We start from the raw sequence: 16,501 nt of genomic DNA, 5'->3' as shown, positions 1-16,501 counted from the left end.
TCCTTTCGGAACTCATGTGGATGACGCAGTTTTCGATATTTACGATCAATAGCCAATTTTGTAACCATACTGTTATCTTTCCTAAATCGTTTTGGAATTTGTTTAGATTTTCTGATGATTTCACTAGACAATAAGCGACGGCATCATTTGCAAATAACCTAAGACAGCTGCTCAGATTGTCTCCCAAATGAGGAGATGAGGAACAACTAGAGGGCCTATAGCACTATCTTGGGGAACCCATAAATCACTTCTGTTGTACTCGATGACTTTCCGTCAGTTACTAGGAACTGTGACCTCTGACATGAAATCACGAATCCCAGTCACATAAGTGAGACGATTTTTCATACGCACGCTATTTCACTACAAGCTGCCTGTATGGTAGTGTCATAAGCCTTCTGGAAATCTACACATGCGGAATCAATTCCAAATCCCTTGTTAATAGCACTCAACCCTTAGTGGGTGTGAAAAGTTAGTTGTTTCACAAGAACGATTTCTTAATCCGTGTTGACTGGGTGTCAATAGATCGTTCTCTTCGAGGTGATTCACATGTTTGGACACAACCCTGCTACATATCGACGTTAATGATATGGGCCTATATTTTAGTGGATTGCAGCCTTTTGGAATATTGGTGCGACTTGTGCAAGTTTCCAACTTTGGGTACCGATCGTTCGTCAACGAGCGGTTGCTTATCATTGTTAAATATGGAGCCTTTGCATCAGCATACTCCGTAAGGAACGTAATTGGTACACTGTCTGGACTGGAAGACATACATTTATTAACTGATTAAAGTTCCTTCACTACTCCGAGAATATCTACTTCTATGATACTCATGTTGCCCACTGTTCTTGATTAGAATTCTGGAATATTTACTGCGTCTTCTTTGTTAAGGAATTTCGAAAAACTGTGTTTAATAGCTCTACTTAGGCAGCACTGTCGTCGATAGTATTTCCAGAGAAGGCAGGCACTGTGTCTTGCCGCTAGTATACCTTACGCACGACCAGAATCTCTTCCGATTTTCTGAAAGGATTCGAGACAGTTTCCTTATGGAAACTATTAAAAGCATCTCGCATTTATGACCGCGCTACATTTCGAGCTTGTGTAAAAGATTGCCAAACTTAGAGAGTTGGCGTTCGTTCAAATTTGGTATGCTTTTTTCGTTGTTTCTGCTACAGTGCACTGACCAATTTTGTGCATCATGGAGGATCAGATCCATCGTTCGTTTATTTATTTGGTATAAATCTCTCAATGCCAACTGCTTAGTCAGAGGAAACAGCATTCCAGCTAGTATTAAGAGAGCTATGGCGCGCACACTGAACGACGTGGCTAACTTTGTGTGTTTGGGGTAGTCAGTGGCCGTTGGTGTTAACCCGTTAGGGTTTCTTAACTTTTTATGGGCTTCCTGTCTGACATTATTCTATAATGTTAGTTACTACATGTGCGTAATAGTGAGAATATATGTCACGTCTAATAAGAGTTATTGTGTTTAGTAAATTCTGCAGCTGTTGCTGGTTTATGGTTTTGTATTTTTTCTAGGCAATACATTTTATTAGGAAAGAAATATTGTGTATCTTCGGTCATGGTTTCATTGCATCCAGTTTTTGTTGTTGTTTGTCTTTCGAGGACTTCGTAGAACTGAACTGTAATTCATTTACGCCATGGATTGTTTGAAATTTGTATTGAAGTGCAATGTTATTGTTGTGTTACTTATGCTCTTCGATTCGAGTTTTCAGTCGTTGAAGATTATTGCGCTATTGATCTGATAATTATTAAAATGTAATCCGTTTAGGTAGTTGTGATTATTGAGCTCATTGTAATTAATCTTTCTGAAATTTTTTTGCCCACTATTTTTGGTAATTGTGTACGGCAGACGGCAGAAGAGTTGATCCTGTTGAACTGCGTGACTGGCCAACATATTTGCTCCCTCACAACCCTCAGCTACTTCCACTACACTGTCCATGCAGCTGCTACATCTAACGTAGCAAAGCAGGATACTGAAATGCTGAGGAATGATGCTCCACCTTATTATACATGTAAGAGGTAACATGTCGTCGCGATTAAATAAGTTAGGCCGCAGTGGTACTTGCACTCCACCCTTGGTAAATTAATATTTAAATGATATAACTCAAAACGAGTTTTATCTCTTAGAACCTTATTTATAAACAGCCTCTTCACATTTTTAATGATAATGACTGTACGTCTACTACTGCTCTTCTTCACTTTTAATATGTACTATTGTGTGTTAAGTGGCGTATACTAGTCAATAACCAACCCTTTTGAAGACTCTCATAAATCCCCTTGTTGCTTAATTATGGATAAAGCAAGGTAGCACATTCTGGAACAGCGGGATTCAGATCCGCGTTTGACCATGAAGAACTAGGTTTTTGTAGTTTTACTTGGCAAACGATGGAGCTCTCTCAAATTCTTTACCGTTTCTCGTTCAATTCGAGCTTGTTCTGTCTCAAAAGACCTTATCACTGACGTGACTTGAGACATTAACCTTCCATCTTTGCTGTTAGAGGCAGGTACACCTTTCCCTGAACGATATTCAAGTTTTCCATATATGAAAGGAGCATTTTTCCCCGCATTCTCATACAGATGACTTTATGATTTCCTAATCGAATGCCATTATGCCACTTATTTTCTCGTTCCACATGATCCCATTAGTTCTGAGAATTTTAGAAACAGTTTTATCTTTTAATTACTCACACGACAGCACGTAGTAGTGACTCATCAGTGACAGAAGACACTGCGTTGGGAAAGGCACGTTTATAAACTTGCGTCCATTCACCAAAACTAGAATTATTCAGTTATACTTGGAGGACGAATAACGGTGTACGAATGTGCCGTTGATGATAATGACCGGTTATCCAAATAGAAAATATAAGAAAACGTTAATAACGAATTACAACGGAATTAGTTTGTTATTAAAATAAAAATTGGAAATCACTTCGCACGGTTTTTCTACAGTTTTAGTGAGACATTCTTAAGCTCATTTCATTCTCTAAATTAGCATCCGCGGACATTCCAAATGAAACCATACAATCACGCCTTTACAATGTTTCCGATGACATAATTTATGGAACAAACGCGCTTCCGGAAAAAAAAAAAAATGTTCGGCAGTCGGAGAAAAATCCTAGAATCCACATTGACTTTTTTTGGTACGACTTCTGTTCATTGATGTCAGCCCTGTGAGGACGAAGTTGGACCCTGAAATCTACTTTCGAAAGAAAATGAAGCGTTCCTCGACATGGAGGTTGATTTAAGGTTCCGTCATCAGTTTCATCCAGCCTGCTTATTAACTTATCTGCTAGTTGTAAGGGAGTTTACAGTTTAGCGTGGACTAAAAATCACGATGTATCACAACCACTCATGTAAAAATCATTGCCAGAGTTTAAACACACGACAAATGGCAGAAAACGTTGTTGATAACTACACATTTGTGTAGCGGCGAGAATGACAGTCATCCGAAAACATTGTATTGCTGATTGATCTAGATAGATATATGGTACACTGTTTTTCTACAGCTTCGGGATCTCATAACTGCATTCATTCTGGGTTACTGATGAAACTTATCGCTTGATGCACTTGCACGTGTAAATGTATATAACAATATATATTTTTGTGTATTGGAACGATCACATTTTTCACCTGACTAAGGCGGATTATTTGTTAAAAGATGATGGTGGGAGTTCCATAAGGTATAGAGCGTCCTTTTAAGCTTCAATATTGGTGGCATAACATCAACACGTGTAAGAAGGCGGTGGTGAAGGTGATATCGATGAAACAAGGAGGTGTTTACCAGGTAAAGGTTCTGAGAGTGAAAGTGGCTCCGCAAATAGAGGGATTATCGTGGTTGGATGCAGGGCGCTTCAGACCGGCACTTTATCGATCAGCTTTCGCTGGAGATTTGACACTACACGGTAAACAAGGGGCTAGAAAGAATCTGCAGGCTTCAGGAGGAGGGATATCCCCTACCCGCAAAAGACTCGCGAAAGAATGTACCACCTGTCTGGACGGCATTACTGAGCTGTTAGAACTGGTAGTAGCCTAGGATTTATCAGTCACTGGCCGGCAGCAGTGGCCGTGCGGTTCTAGGCGATACAGTATGGAACCGCTTGACCGCTACGATCGCAGGTTCGAATCCTGCCTCGGGCATGGATGTGTGTGATGTCATTAGGTTAGTTAGGTTTAAGTAGTTCTACGTTCTAGGGGACTGATGACCACAGCAGTTAAGTCCCATAGTGCTCAGAGCCATTTGAACCATTTTTATCAGTCACTGTGGAATATGATACCAAAACAGAATTTTGTAGAGGAGGCTTACGTGAGCTCGGAAGCATTTCGGACTTTCTGGTTCGTGATGCGATGTGAAGAGTGTATGGCCAAGGGATACAACGGAAAATGGTGAGAAGGGGAGCCAGGAGACCACTTGTAAGAAAAACAGTCTCGGTAAACATACATTTGATAAAAAATGAAGGTTACACGGGAAAAACAGAAAATTTTAACATTTGAAAAATCTTTGTTCTGACGCCGGTGCCTATTCTCGAATGACAAGCTGTGCCATTACATTAGATATACACTAGGTGATCAAAAGTATCCGGACACTTGACTGAAAATGACTTAAAATTCGTGGCCCCCTCCATCGGTAATGCTGGAATTCAATTTGGTGTTGGCCTACCCTTAGCCTTGATAACAGATTCCACTCTCGCAGGCATACGTTCACTCAGCTGCTGGAAGGTTTCTTGGGGAATGGCAGCCCTTTTTTCATGGAGTGCTGCACTGCTGAGAGGTGTCGATGTCCGTCGGTGAGGACTGGCACGAATTTGACGTTCAAAAACTTCCCAAAGGTCTTCTACAGGATTTAAGTCAGGACCCTGTGCAGGCCAGTCCATTACATTAATGTTATTGTCGTGTAACCACTCCTCCACAGGCGGTACATTATGAACAGCTGCTCGATCGTGTTGAAAGATACAGTTGCCATCCCCGAATTTCTCTTCAGTGGTGAGAAGGAAGAAGGTGCTTAAAACATTAATGTAGGCCTGCGCTGTTATAGTGCCACGCAAAACAATGGGTGCAAGCCCCCTTCATGAAGAACAGGACCACACCAATAGTGAATGGGATCAATTCGCCTACTTACAATTTGGCAAAGTACCTAGCCTGCAAACTGATACGTCTAGTTGGCAAGACGGACTCTTATGTGAAGAACTCAACACACTTTATAGAACGCCTAAAGGGAGAAACAATTTTACCTACGGACATCACGGTCAGCTTTGACGCGAAATCACTATTTACGTACGTGGCAGTAGATGAAACTATCCGCATCCTTCTGGAGCATGTTCAAAAATGGTTCAAATGGCTCTGAGCACTATGGGACTTAACAGCTGAGGTCATCAGTCCCCTAGAACTTAGAACAACTTAAACCTAACTAACCTAAGGACATCACACATATCCATGCCCGAGGCAGGATTCGAACCTGCGACCGTAGCGGTCGCGCGGTTCCAGACTGTAGCGCCTAGAACCACTCGGCCTCAGGAGCATGTCCCGCCAGATATATGCGACCTGGTTGAGTTGTGCCTGACTTCAACGTACTTCAGATGGCAAGGAAAATACTACGAGCAGACAGACGGCGTAGCAGTGGGGTCTGCCCAATCTCCGCTGGCAGCCGACATACTCATGGAAGCCTTTGAAGCAACGGCCCTCGGTTCAGCTCCTTTACGCCCACGTTGCTGGTTTAGACACGTGTACGACACGTTCGCTATATGGCCTCATGGTGAAACGGAGCTACACAAGTTTATCTAATATTTGAACAATATGCACGGGAAGATACAATTCACCCTGGAAGTAGAAAAGAATGGTGCTATCTCATTTCTAGACGTCGAAATGTACAGGAGAACGGAGCGCACACTGCGGCACACAGTATATCGCAAGACTACACATACAGACAGGTATCTGCACGCCCAATCCTACCACCACACAGCGCAGAATAACTCGGTCATCCGCTCTTTGGCAATCCGTGCGCAGCGCCTAAGTGATGCTCAAAACATCACACCTGAGCTTAAAAGGTTACGCACAACGTTTATAGCCAATGGCTACAGCCATAAGTCGATAAACTCAGCCATGTCGACGAACACAAGCAAGAAACATAAGCAAGAAATAGACAAACTGCAGCCAACAATGCGCTTACCTTATATGAAGAACGTTACTGACCGAATAGGCAAACACCTTCGCCGCGTTGGGGTGCAGCCTGTCTTCTATAGTGGTCGTAGGATCCAGGACGTGCTACGCTCCACTGAGGACAAGGTGGATGCATTACACACTGCAGGCGTTTACAAGGTGGAATGCGAATGTGGAGAGGCATACATCGGCGAGACTGGTAGGCCAACAGCAACGCGCATTCGGGAACACGAGCGTTATATTCGTCTAGGGCAACACAATAAATCCGCAGTGGCAGAACATCACCAAGACTGCGGAAAAGAAATAAGATTCAGCGAAGCCTGTGTGTCGGCCAAGCAGCCAATTATGACCAAACGCAAAATCAGAGAGGCCATCGAAATACTTTCGCACCCTAACTTTATGAACAAGGAGGATGGACTCAGGCTTGCCCCATCTTGGCTGCTAGCAGTCAGAGCCCAAGACACCGCACTGTCAACACGAGGCAGGAGCGCTACCGGCAAGTAACTGCCGCCGCGTGGCCGACGTCCAGCAGTTGGTAAACAGCAGCAAACTTGAATGAGATTTTCACTCTGCAGCGGAGTGTGCGCTGATGTGAAACTTCCTGGCGGATAAAACTGTGTGCCGGACCGAGACTCGAACTCGGGACCTATGCCTTTCGCGGGCAAGTGCTCTACCAACTGAGCTACCCAAGGACGACTCACGCCCCGTCCTCACAGCTTTACTTCTGCCAGTACCTCGTCTCCTAGCAGAAGTAAAGCTGAGGACGGGGCGTGAGTTGTGCTTGGGTAACTCAGTTGGTAGAGCACTTGCCCGCGAAAGGCAAAGGTCCCGAGTTCGAGTCTCTGTCCGGCACACTGTTTTAATCTGCCAGGAAGTTTCAGCAGCAAACTTCTCATTCGACGGTGACCACCAGTCATGGTACATTACACAAGAGGCAATAGACAAGAGAGGTCACGTTCTCCCTCCACCGCATTAACCTAATAAAAATAAATTTCCGTCTCCTTCTTCCTTAAGTGACCAACTACCTTTTTAAAATTATTACGTAATGGCATATACAGTTAACACTAACAACAAAATATAAAGGACACTGCATAGCTAGAACGCACCATTAGACCCAAAAGAAGGCTGCTGCAATCGTGACCGAAACGTTGGTTTTTCTCCAGCAGCAGTAGTTTTTACATTATGACGCGGTACCAAACCCAGAAAACTTTTATGTCGACTGACTCTGGCCGCGGAAGCCTACGCAATTATACTACTGCAATGCCTTACTCATGTAGATAATCCCGATGAGCGTGCCCCTGACACTAGGCAGGCCAAAATTACTAGTCGCTGCAGGTTCCTATTTTGGTATCTACTTCTAAATCCTACTAACTACTAACTAACCTACGTCCAGTCCGGTGCTGTCATTATGGTGAAGTTAATGTACCCCATTCCCCCTAGCCCTGCACGTGGTGGATTCCAACTTACGAATCGATCTGTCCACGCACAGGCGGTACAGGTTTAGGGTACTAGGACGCGTTCAGTAGTTTGTTTTTAATCACGAATGTCCCTCAGGTATGCTGTCAGAACTTTACGTGATACCTCGTTAGCCAGATTATTTCAGGATTCGAAAGTCTCTTCGTGTCTCAGTAAGTCGTATGTATCGCTGTTTGGTAGTTGTTATAATGTAACTACTACATTTTCGAAATGGGGGCACTCGTAAACCGCATGGTCGGGAGTACCCTCCAATGCGCCACAATCACACTCGGGCGTAGGCCTCTTCCCAAACCGGCATAGATATGTTTCCTATTTTCTTATCATTCCCTTTCTTAGCCCAGTACCATGCTGCTTGCTCTCTAATTTTGATGTCCAGAGGACAGAGCCACATTATCATTAAAAGGGGGCCCCCTGGAGATGTCCTATAAACCCCCACAGATCTTAACAGCATGTTCCTCTGTACTGTTCTCACTGTCATGGCGGGCACCTCCCTTGTCAGCCTGTGTGCCCATACTCCAGAGCCGTAACCCACTACTGAAGTTAGTATACTGTTATGGTACAATTTTAACAGGTAGAAATCTTTTGTATCATATGGAGATGAGGTTATTGAGTACTTCTAATGCTCTTTGGGTTACGAATTCAATGTACTTTCCGAAGTTCCACCTTTCATCGATGATAACTCCCAAGTAGCGTGTCTCATGTCGCCTTAGAACTGGTGAGCCCCCAATTCTCACTGTTGGATTTCTCATTAGCTGTCCTATCAGCAAAAGGTTGATTTAGTTGGTGAAATAGTCATTATAGTATTTCGGCAGCATAGTTGAAATTTTGCCATGGCCCTTTCTATTTTCGGTTCAATGTCTTCGCGGCTCCGGCCGCCAACCAACAGAAGGAGGTCATCGACGTAGGCTATCACCTCTAGCACCTCTTCACTCTGCGGAAAGTTGTCCAGAAGTGGCTCCTTGTAGGGGACCTAAAACGGAACTCTGGGGACATCCCTTTGTTAAGGTTTTTCTGACTTTACCGCTAGGGGATGGTAGCCAGACCTCCTGACCCTCACAATAGCTCCTCAGGCAACCATATAGGGGCCCTGGACACTCCTTTTCCCGCAAGAAGGAGAAGAGCGAAGGCCACCACAGGTTGTCAAAGGCGCCACTGATGTCGACCCTGATGCCAACAACGTACTTGTACGGCGTAGAGCCACAGACCTCAGCCGCCAGGGCGATTGTATCAGTTGCCGATCGCCCCGGCCTGAAGCCGAACGGCCTGCCGCTCATCCCGCACAGCACTAGGTGTGCAGTCAGTCTGTCAGCTAGCTACTTCTCAAGTAATTTTCCAAAGATGTGTAATAGGCAAATAGGTCTACAGAGCTTAGCTTCAGCTGGGTCTTTATCAGGGCCTTTTTTTAATAATTACTACATTAGCTACTTTCCAGATTTTAGGGAATTTTTCTTGTGTAAGACATTCATTAAATAGCTGGGTAAGTGGAGCTACCAGCTGATGTCCTAAGAACTGCACCACGTCCGCCGCAATGCCGTCTGGCCCGGGGGCTTTACCTCTCTTTAGAGATTTAATGTGGGCAGCCACCTCCTCTTCAGAAAAGGGGTAGACTTCCGTGTCGTTTACAAGTCTCTCAAGATCTCCATTCCGTAGTTGGTGCTGATTTTCAGTATCTCCATCCATATCGTAATCAGGCAACAGGGACCGGAGAAGGACCTCGGCAGACGCCTGCCAACATTCCGTCATCCCGTTCCTATGCCTGATGGTTGATATCATCACTGGAAAGCGGATCTTTTCCCTAACTAGCTTATAGGGTACACCCCATGGGTCCAATGCTAATTGATTTAACACAAAGCTCTCCCAACTCTGTATTCTGACTGCTCGAAGTTCGCTTTGAAATTTTCTTTCGCCTCCTGGTATTGGAATAGCCATCTTTGCTTTTCCCACCAGACGACACTGCGCTTTCAGTGCTTCCTCAGCCTTCTGACTGACTGACACAATTCCTCCAGTTCAGCTGACCATGGTGACGGGGAGGCCGCCATGGCCCTCCTCCTGGTTGGTACGGCTGCCTGCACCGCTATGGTTACTGCACTCACCAGTTCCTCGGTCCTCCTGTCTACGTGAATGTCCTAGTGCACGTCACCTTCTGACAATGGAGAAATGTCGCACTCTCTCGCTAGTCGCTCCCAATCTGCTTAGTTCAATTGCAACTCCTACTCCATGGTCCAGTGGCACACTCTGTCTCCTACGGTAAAGGTAATAAGTGTGTGATCGCTTCTGGTGGCATTCTCTTCAACTTTCCAATTTTGTAGCATTTTTACAGCATTCGTATTTTGCATTTATGTCAGCTGTTATAACCATTTTTCGTCCTCGCAACACCGTGGCTACTCTTGTTAAGTGATCTAGGTGTTGTTCAATGTTATCTCCATGCTGGAAACACATGTTAACGAGAGTAATTACCCCCGCAGGAGACTGTATCTCCACAACGTTGCAGTGACTGTTGGAGTGTTGCGAAAGTGTCGTTACCCGTAGGGCTTTGTTTGTGACTACTATTGCCGCTCTGGGGGCATCCATACTACTGACAATCTGCCATGTAGCGGCTGCGAAAGATAGTTTCCCGACTTGAGAGTCCGACTCCTGTAGGAAGAGCACATCAAGCCTCCTCTCCTCCACCTCCCTTCGAAGCTTCTACACCACCAGTCTGCTGTTGTGTGCGTTCAGTTGGCCAATAGTTATCTGAGTCATTACGGGAAGTAAGTATGTGTTCTATCGTCAGGCCAGCTCTTGCTACAATCAAAGTCTATACGACCATTTGCTAGAACTGACTGAATGTAGATGTCGTTGAGGTCGAATTCCTCACCACGTCTTTCAAAGTAATCGTATTTCAAAGTAATCGTCATTACTGTTAATAGATCTATCCCACTGAGAGACAAGAAAGACAATGCTTTCATGGAAAAAAGTTCGCAGTGGACTAGGGAACCATGATTATACCCATGCGTCTGCAGCGTACTCAAGAGACTTTGGCAACTGGTGGGCGGGCAACCGTTGACAGGTTGTTTGGAATACGCCCCAAAAATTTCGCCAGGGAGCCCTTCCAGGTCCTCCATACTGTCACCATCTCTTCCACGTGAACTTATATTTTTGGACCACTGAAGAAAGATATTCGTCGCCGTCGATTTGCTTCGGACGGAAAGGTGCCCGCCAGCGTACAATGATGATTCTGTAGGCAACCGCGAACATTTCTCCACGAAGCCATTGACGGTCTGTTCTCACAGTGGGATACATACGTTACCGAATATGGCGATTGTTTTTTGAAATAATAAGCCGTTTACTTTTTTCCTACTGTGCCGTTTTCATTTCACCGCCCTTTCTAGAGAGTGTCCCACAAATGTTGCGACAAACTTAGTGTTTGTAGAATGTGTCTTGAAGAAAGCGAGTTAGGAACTCGTGTTCGGAAGCGTCATGCGATGGTCAGTTGATTTAGTGGATATCGCTTTCGGAAACGAGTTTCCATGCGCAACTTTTTTTCCTCGTGTGTACCGAAAAACACTGAAATTTTTTAGGGTTCAAGAAGAAATAAACTGCGGTTGGAACCTGTCTCCGAAACCGTCATCCACAGTGGCGACAGAGCATCGTACTCATAGGAGACAAGGCCTTTCTACGCAACAGCTAGCTTTTTCCGAAAATCATTAAGTGGTCCTCTGCAAATTGGCTCTCATTAAACTTTGACAAAAGACTGTATGTACAGTTCCACACAGTACATGGAATGACACCATTAATAAATACAGGATTCGAACAGAAATCGGTAGCTGAGGTAGACTATTAAAAATTTATAGGAGTATGCATTTATGAGGGGTTGAACGGGAAAAAGCACACTGAATATCTGCTCAAACGTTTGAGTTCAGCTACTTATGCTATTAGGGTCATTGCAAATTTTGGCGATATACATCTCAGTAAATTAGCTTATCACACCTATTTTCATTCTTTGCTTTCGTATGGCATCATATTCTGGGATAACTCATCATTGAGTAAAAGAGTGTTCATTGCACAAAAGCGTGTAATCAGAATAATTGCTGGAGCTCATCCAAAATCATCCTGCAGACACTTATTTAAAGAGCTAGGGATCTTCGCTTTAGCCTCACAATATACATATTCACTTATGAACTTTTTTATTAACAATCCGAACGAATTCAAAAGTAATAGCAGTGTACATGGTTACAACACTGGGAGAAAGGATGATCTTCACTACTCAAGGTTAAACCTATCTTTGGCTCAGAAGGGGGTAAATTATGCTGTCACAAAAGTCTTTGGTCACTTACCTAATAGCATCAAAAGTCTCAGAGATAGCCATATAGCATTTAAAAGGAAATTAAAAGAATTTCTGAATGGCAACTCCTTCTACTCATTAGATGAATTTCTGAATATAGTAAGTGGGTAATTTCCCCCCACAACCATCAAAAAAAAAATTTTTAAGTGTCATGTAATATTTTGTGTAATCTAATATCTTGTATAGACACATTTTATTAACCTGACACGTTCCACATCAATACGAAGTGTCGTATTCATGATCTATAGAACAAGTACTAATCTAATCTCTAATCAGCTTTCTTCTCTGACAATCGTGGAAATTACTCGTGATCACTGAACAACGAACAGAATTGCGGGACGTTCCGGGTACTGTCTGTAAGGGTAAAAAAGCCGCATTTACTGTCCAAGTTGTGGCCTGGCGGCAAGCGCCGGCGCTTGTAGCTTCCACTTCTGTAGATTCGTTGGATGACGTTTCCTGACATTGGTTCGTATCCTAGATTTGTTCCTAAGGACACCCTCTACAACCCTCGAAATTTGTCGCAACGTTTCTGGAGCACCCTGTAGGTACGTAGCAAACAAACTTAAAATTCCTAACAAATGTGTGTTAGACATACAGTCTAAGCAGTTATGACAGAACTGTGCGTTTGAAATCCTGGCTGGCATGCTGCAAGTTCCAAAAAGGCAGACAGTCAGATGGATAATGATGGGGAAAAAAAGGATTGTTAGATGGTTTCACTGCAAGGAAGACTGTCAGCGAGACTTCAAACCTTTCGTCCTTCCCAGATGAGCCCATCCCCACTTCAGAGTCGTAAAATTTAACAACGGATGCTTTGCACCTAATGGCGTTTTTTTACGACGGTAGTATATCCCATGATTCACTGCGGCAATCCTATAGCGAGATAAGCCGCCAGTAACGGGGATCACTGTACGGTTGCTATATCTTCCATTTGGCAGCTGCCAGCGATTTAGTCTTTGGAGTGACGAGGATAAGGTCTGCTTTAAGAATTCGTCTGAGAATGTGGCGATGTTCTGCGGCGTTGTGTACGAAAGCTCGAGATTTGCGTCACGCCGCGCGACCGGGTCGTGCAAGGGGAGCAAATGATCGGAGATGCTGCGGAGTGCGACTAGGGAACACTACCGCGGTCGGTCGGCTGCTGCAGGAAAAAATTAATGAGCACCGTAGCGACGTGTGGAGCTGCGTGGGCGTGCTGACACGCGGCGGAGGGGCGGAAGCACACGTCACGTGGAGTCTGTGGTAGAGTGGGAGAGCCCTTCTGAGGAGCAGCAGGGGAAGGCTGTACGTGATTTAACTATCACCTGACGTCGATTGCGCCAGAAGCCGTGCAAGTTCCAAAAAGTTTGTCATATAAAAATAGTGATGCCAGACTCGTGTACGTGGCTAATGTCAACCACATGGGGTGTTACGTAGCGGTCGGGGAATACGGATTACCTACGTTGCTTCGCCGTTGGTTGCTACTGCCTCGTGGTAATATCGTATAGTTTTAAACAACGGCAGGTCCTGGATTTGCGGAGGTTGAACGTACTGGATGTTTACTGAATGTTAAATGAAAATTTTAAAAACATTTATTTGACATCACTAGCCCAAACAAGAATCTAACATGGCTGCACAGATAAATCGTGTTAATCAAGTCTTAGCAAAAAGAGTAATTCTCGGAACACTGTCTACACAAGTAATAGATTTTTTAACATTTGTATAGGACACCAGTTAAGAAAATTGCAACCCTACAAATTAAAAACTTCATACACTGTTAGCTGTCTTGCGAGATTCTTACAAAACGCAATGAGCTCTGAACAACTGCACTCTAAACGCACCAGTTATACTATAAGGCAGAACATTTTTAAAGCTTTTCATGTCATTTTAAAGCATATACATCCATTTAAAAACCATATAAAATATAAAGTCGACTCTGTTACTATTTGTTACTATAGGTTACCTGTCTTGAGCTGACTGCAATTTAATTAAAAAGAATTACACCATATGCGTTTCGCTTTTATTTATAAAGCATCTTCCGTAGTTGTTCTGCAAATTGTGTACATACGTTTGTACATTTTTGTTGTTTCAAGTTAAAAACAACGTTTTGTTTATGAAGTTGGTGTGCAAGTCACTTACTGTGTTCCTTTATATATATTGCTCCTTTCCTCCTTGCTAGCAGCGGTTGCTTTCGAAAGACCTCGTTTCACATTTGCACTTTACAATTTTTGTCATTCTTCAGGATTTCCTGAGCTGCATTATTTATGCTTCACTTTCTTAAACTGTTTGTCATTCCGGACTGCTACAGTGTTTGTCTGTTCATATGTTCTCGTTCACGCTGTGAGGATTCCCAATCTCTTAAACTACTCTTGTGTTTGTTTGTGTGTGTGAAATTCTTATATGTGGGTAGAGACGTGAGACGAGCGGGGTAGGTTGACTTGCTTTTTGGTTAGTTGGTGGGGTGGTGGGGGGGGGGGGAGGGGGAAGAGGATGGCCACGGGGGCGGGGATGAGCTTGGACAGTAACTGTAGGACACAAGCTGGGAGGAGATGCTAGTGGTACGTGAAGCCTGTGGTTATATGTGTACATTTACTCTTATATTAAGTGATCAATCAGTTTAAAGAGTGTATGATTTGCCAAGTTGGTCTGATCATTTATGAGTTGTTTCCTTTCTCTTATGGTTTTATGGATGTGGTAGTTTCCTTGCAAGCTGAGGAGATGTTTTTTGTTGTTGTTTATCCAAATGATTTCCATGTCTGTGTCTCTGGCTGTAATTTTATGATGGTGTTGGTGTAAGTGCTCCGAAAAAGCTGGATGATTTGTCCTATACGTCCACGCACTTACATGTTCTTTGCATCTGGTGTCAAATGTCCTCCTGGTTTGACCCATGTATCTTCCCTCACATGTATTGCATTTCAGTTGGTATATTCGTAATTTCTGATACAGGTCAGTTTTTCCTATTGTTTTTGGGAAGTGTTTCTGAACAGAGTTGTTGATTTTGTGGGGTATTTTTATGCCTTGTTTTTTTGAAGTATTTGATATTCTGTGTCTATTTTTGATTGTATGTCATTCTGTACCATATTTCACTTTCTGTTCCTTTCACTCTTTGTGTTGTTTATATTCTCGTGTTTTGTGTATTTGTGTTATTTTGTGCTTGTTTTAGTGACAGCTGGGTGTTTGTTCTTTTCTGTTTCTTGATTTTCTTGTTCAGCTTTGTTATTAAGTTCTCCTTGTATCCATTGTTTGTGGCTATTTATGTAATGATAACCATTTTTGTAATAGTCTGTGTCTAATGGTACTGTGTATAGTCTGTGGAGCGTGTATCTAAGTGTTGCTTACTTTTTAGAACTGGGCTAATGTCATGCCTCATATCTGATTGTGTCTGTTGTCGGTTTTCGGTATATGTCGAATGTTGTTTTCAGTCTTCATTATGATGTCCAAGAAATTTCACGTCTATTTTGTTCTTTCTATAATGTGAAATGTATCCATTATCTTATGACGCAAACAAGTGTATAAACTCAACATTTAACTTAAGCCTGATAATTAAAAACAGTTTACGTCTTAAGCACCAACTACCTCTTTAACCGGTCTGTTTCTCAAAACTTCAGACAAAGTTACTCGTTTGTCTGACTTTATATAATTAGCCAGCAAAATTGAACATAGTTCATCAAATTACCTATCATCGGCTACAGCAGGGCAAGAATTCTATGTCCATGAGAGTCAGTTTCTACCGATACTGAAAAAGACTGTAAAACACTTTAATTATGTTTGCCAGCACAATGACATGGTAAAAACGTCGCCTCACTTGTTATTAAATCAGCAGGTTCCCTAGACTCGTAACCGCGCTGTCCTCTCGCCACCCGCTGCACAGTCCACCGCTATCCTCGCTGCGTGTATCAGTGCCCAGCGGTGCAGTACTGCTCTGCTTGATGTGCCATCCCTTGATGACCACTTACCTGCAGACAGCCACGTGCTGGTCGCTCTGTCCGAAACTCTACTCACCAACTCAGTTCCCCCTGTTCCCCTCGACAACAACGAGATATCGATTATATTGACTAAATGCTTAGCTTGTGTCCCTGTTAAACAGCCGAGAAACCACGATCGAGCTAGTAACGTCGATGCTTCGACAGAGCTCAGCATTATAACGACATTAGGCCTACACCCCCTTCATTATTGGTAAATATAGCGTTCACTTACCGTCTCCTGTTGCGAGTGCCTGGTCACCCATGTTAAGTTAAGACTATCATCAGACTGTTAAATAAAAGCAACAATATTAACACTTTATACATTATTTTATAGTATACTGAACCCTATCTGTGCATGTCTGAATATTAATTGGACTACCATCCTTCTTCCGGAGCCTTTAGTAGACAAACTGAGGAGTAAGTACAAGGTAAGCACTTCACTCTTACTGCCTATTATCGCTCTGGTAATTAATGGTTCCCACAAAAACATTCATTGCTCAGCCAGGAACCAATACAAACTCACCTCGAGAACTTCCCACCTGGAAGTCAATAATTCTGCTTGCTAATAGCAGTCGCCTCGTCTTGCAGTAAT

This window comes from Schistocerca americana, chromosome 3, assembly GCF_021461395.2.
Source record: "Schistocerca americana isolate TAMUIC-IGC-003095 chromosome 3, iqSchAmer2.1, whole genome shotgun sequence".
Classification (NCBI taxonomy): Eukaryota; Metazoa; Arthropoda; class Insecta; order Orthoptera; family Acrididae; genus Schistocerca; species Schistocerca americana.
Note: the sequence above shows the minus strand (reverse complement) of the source record.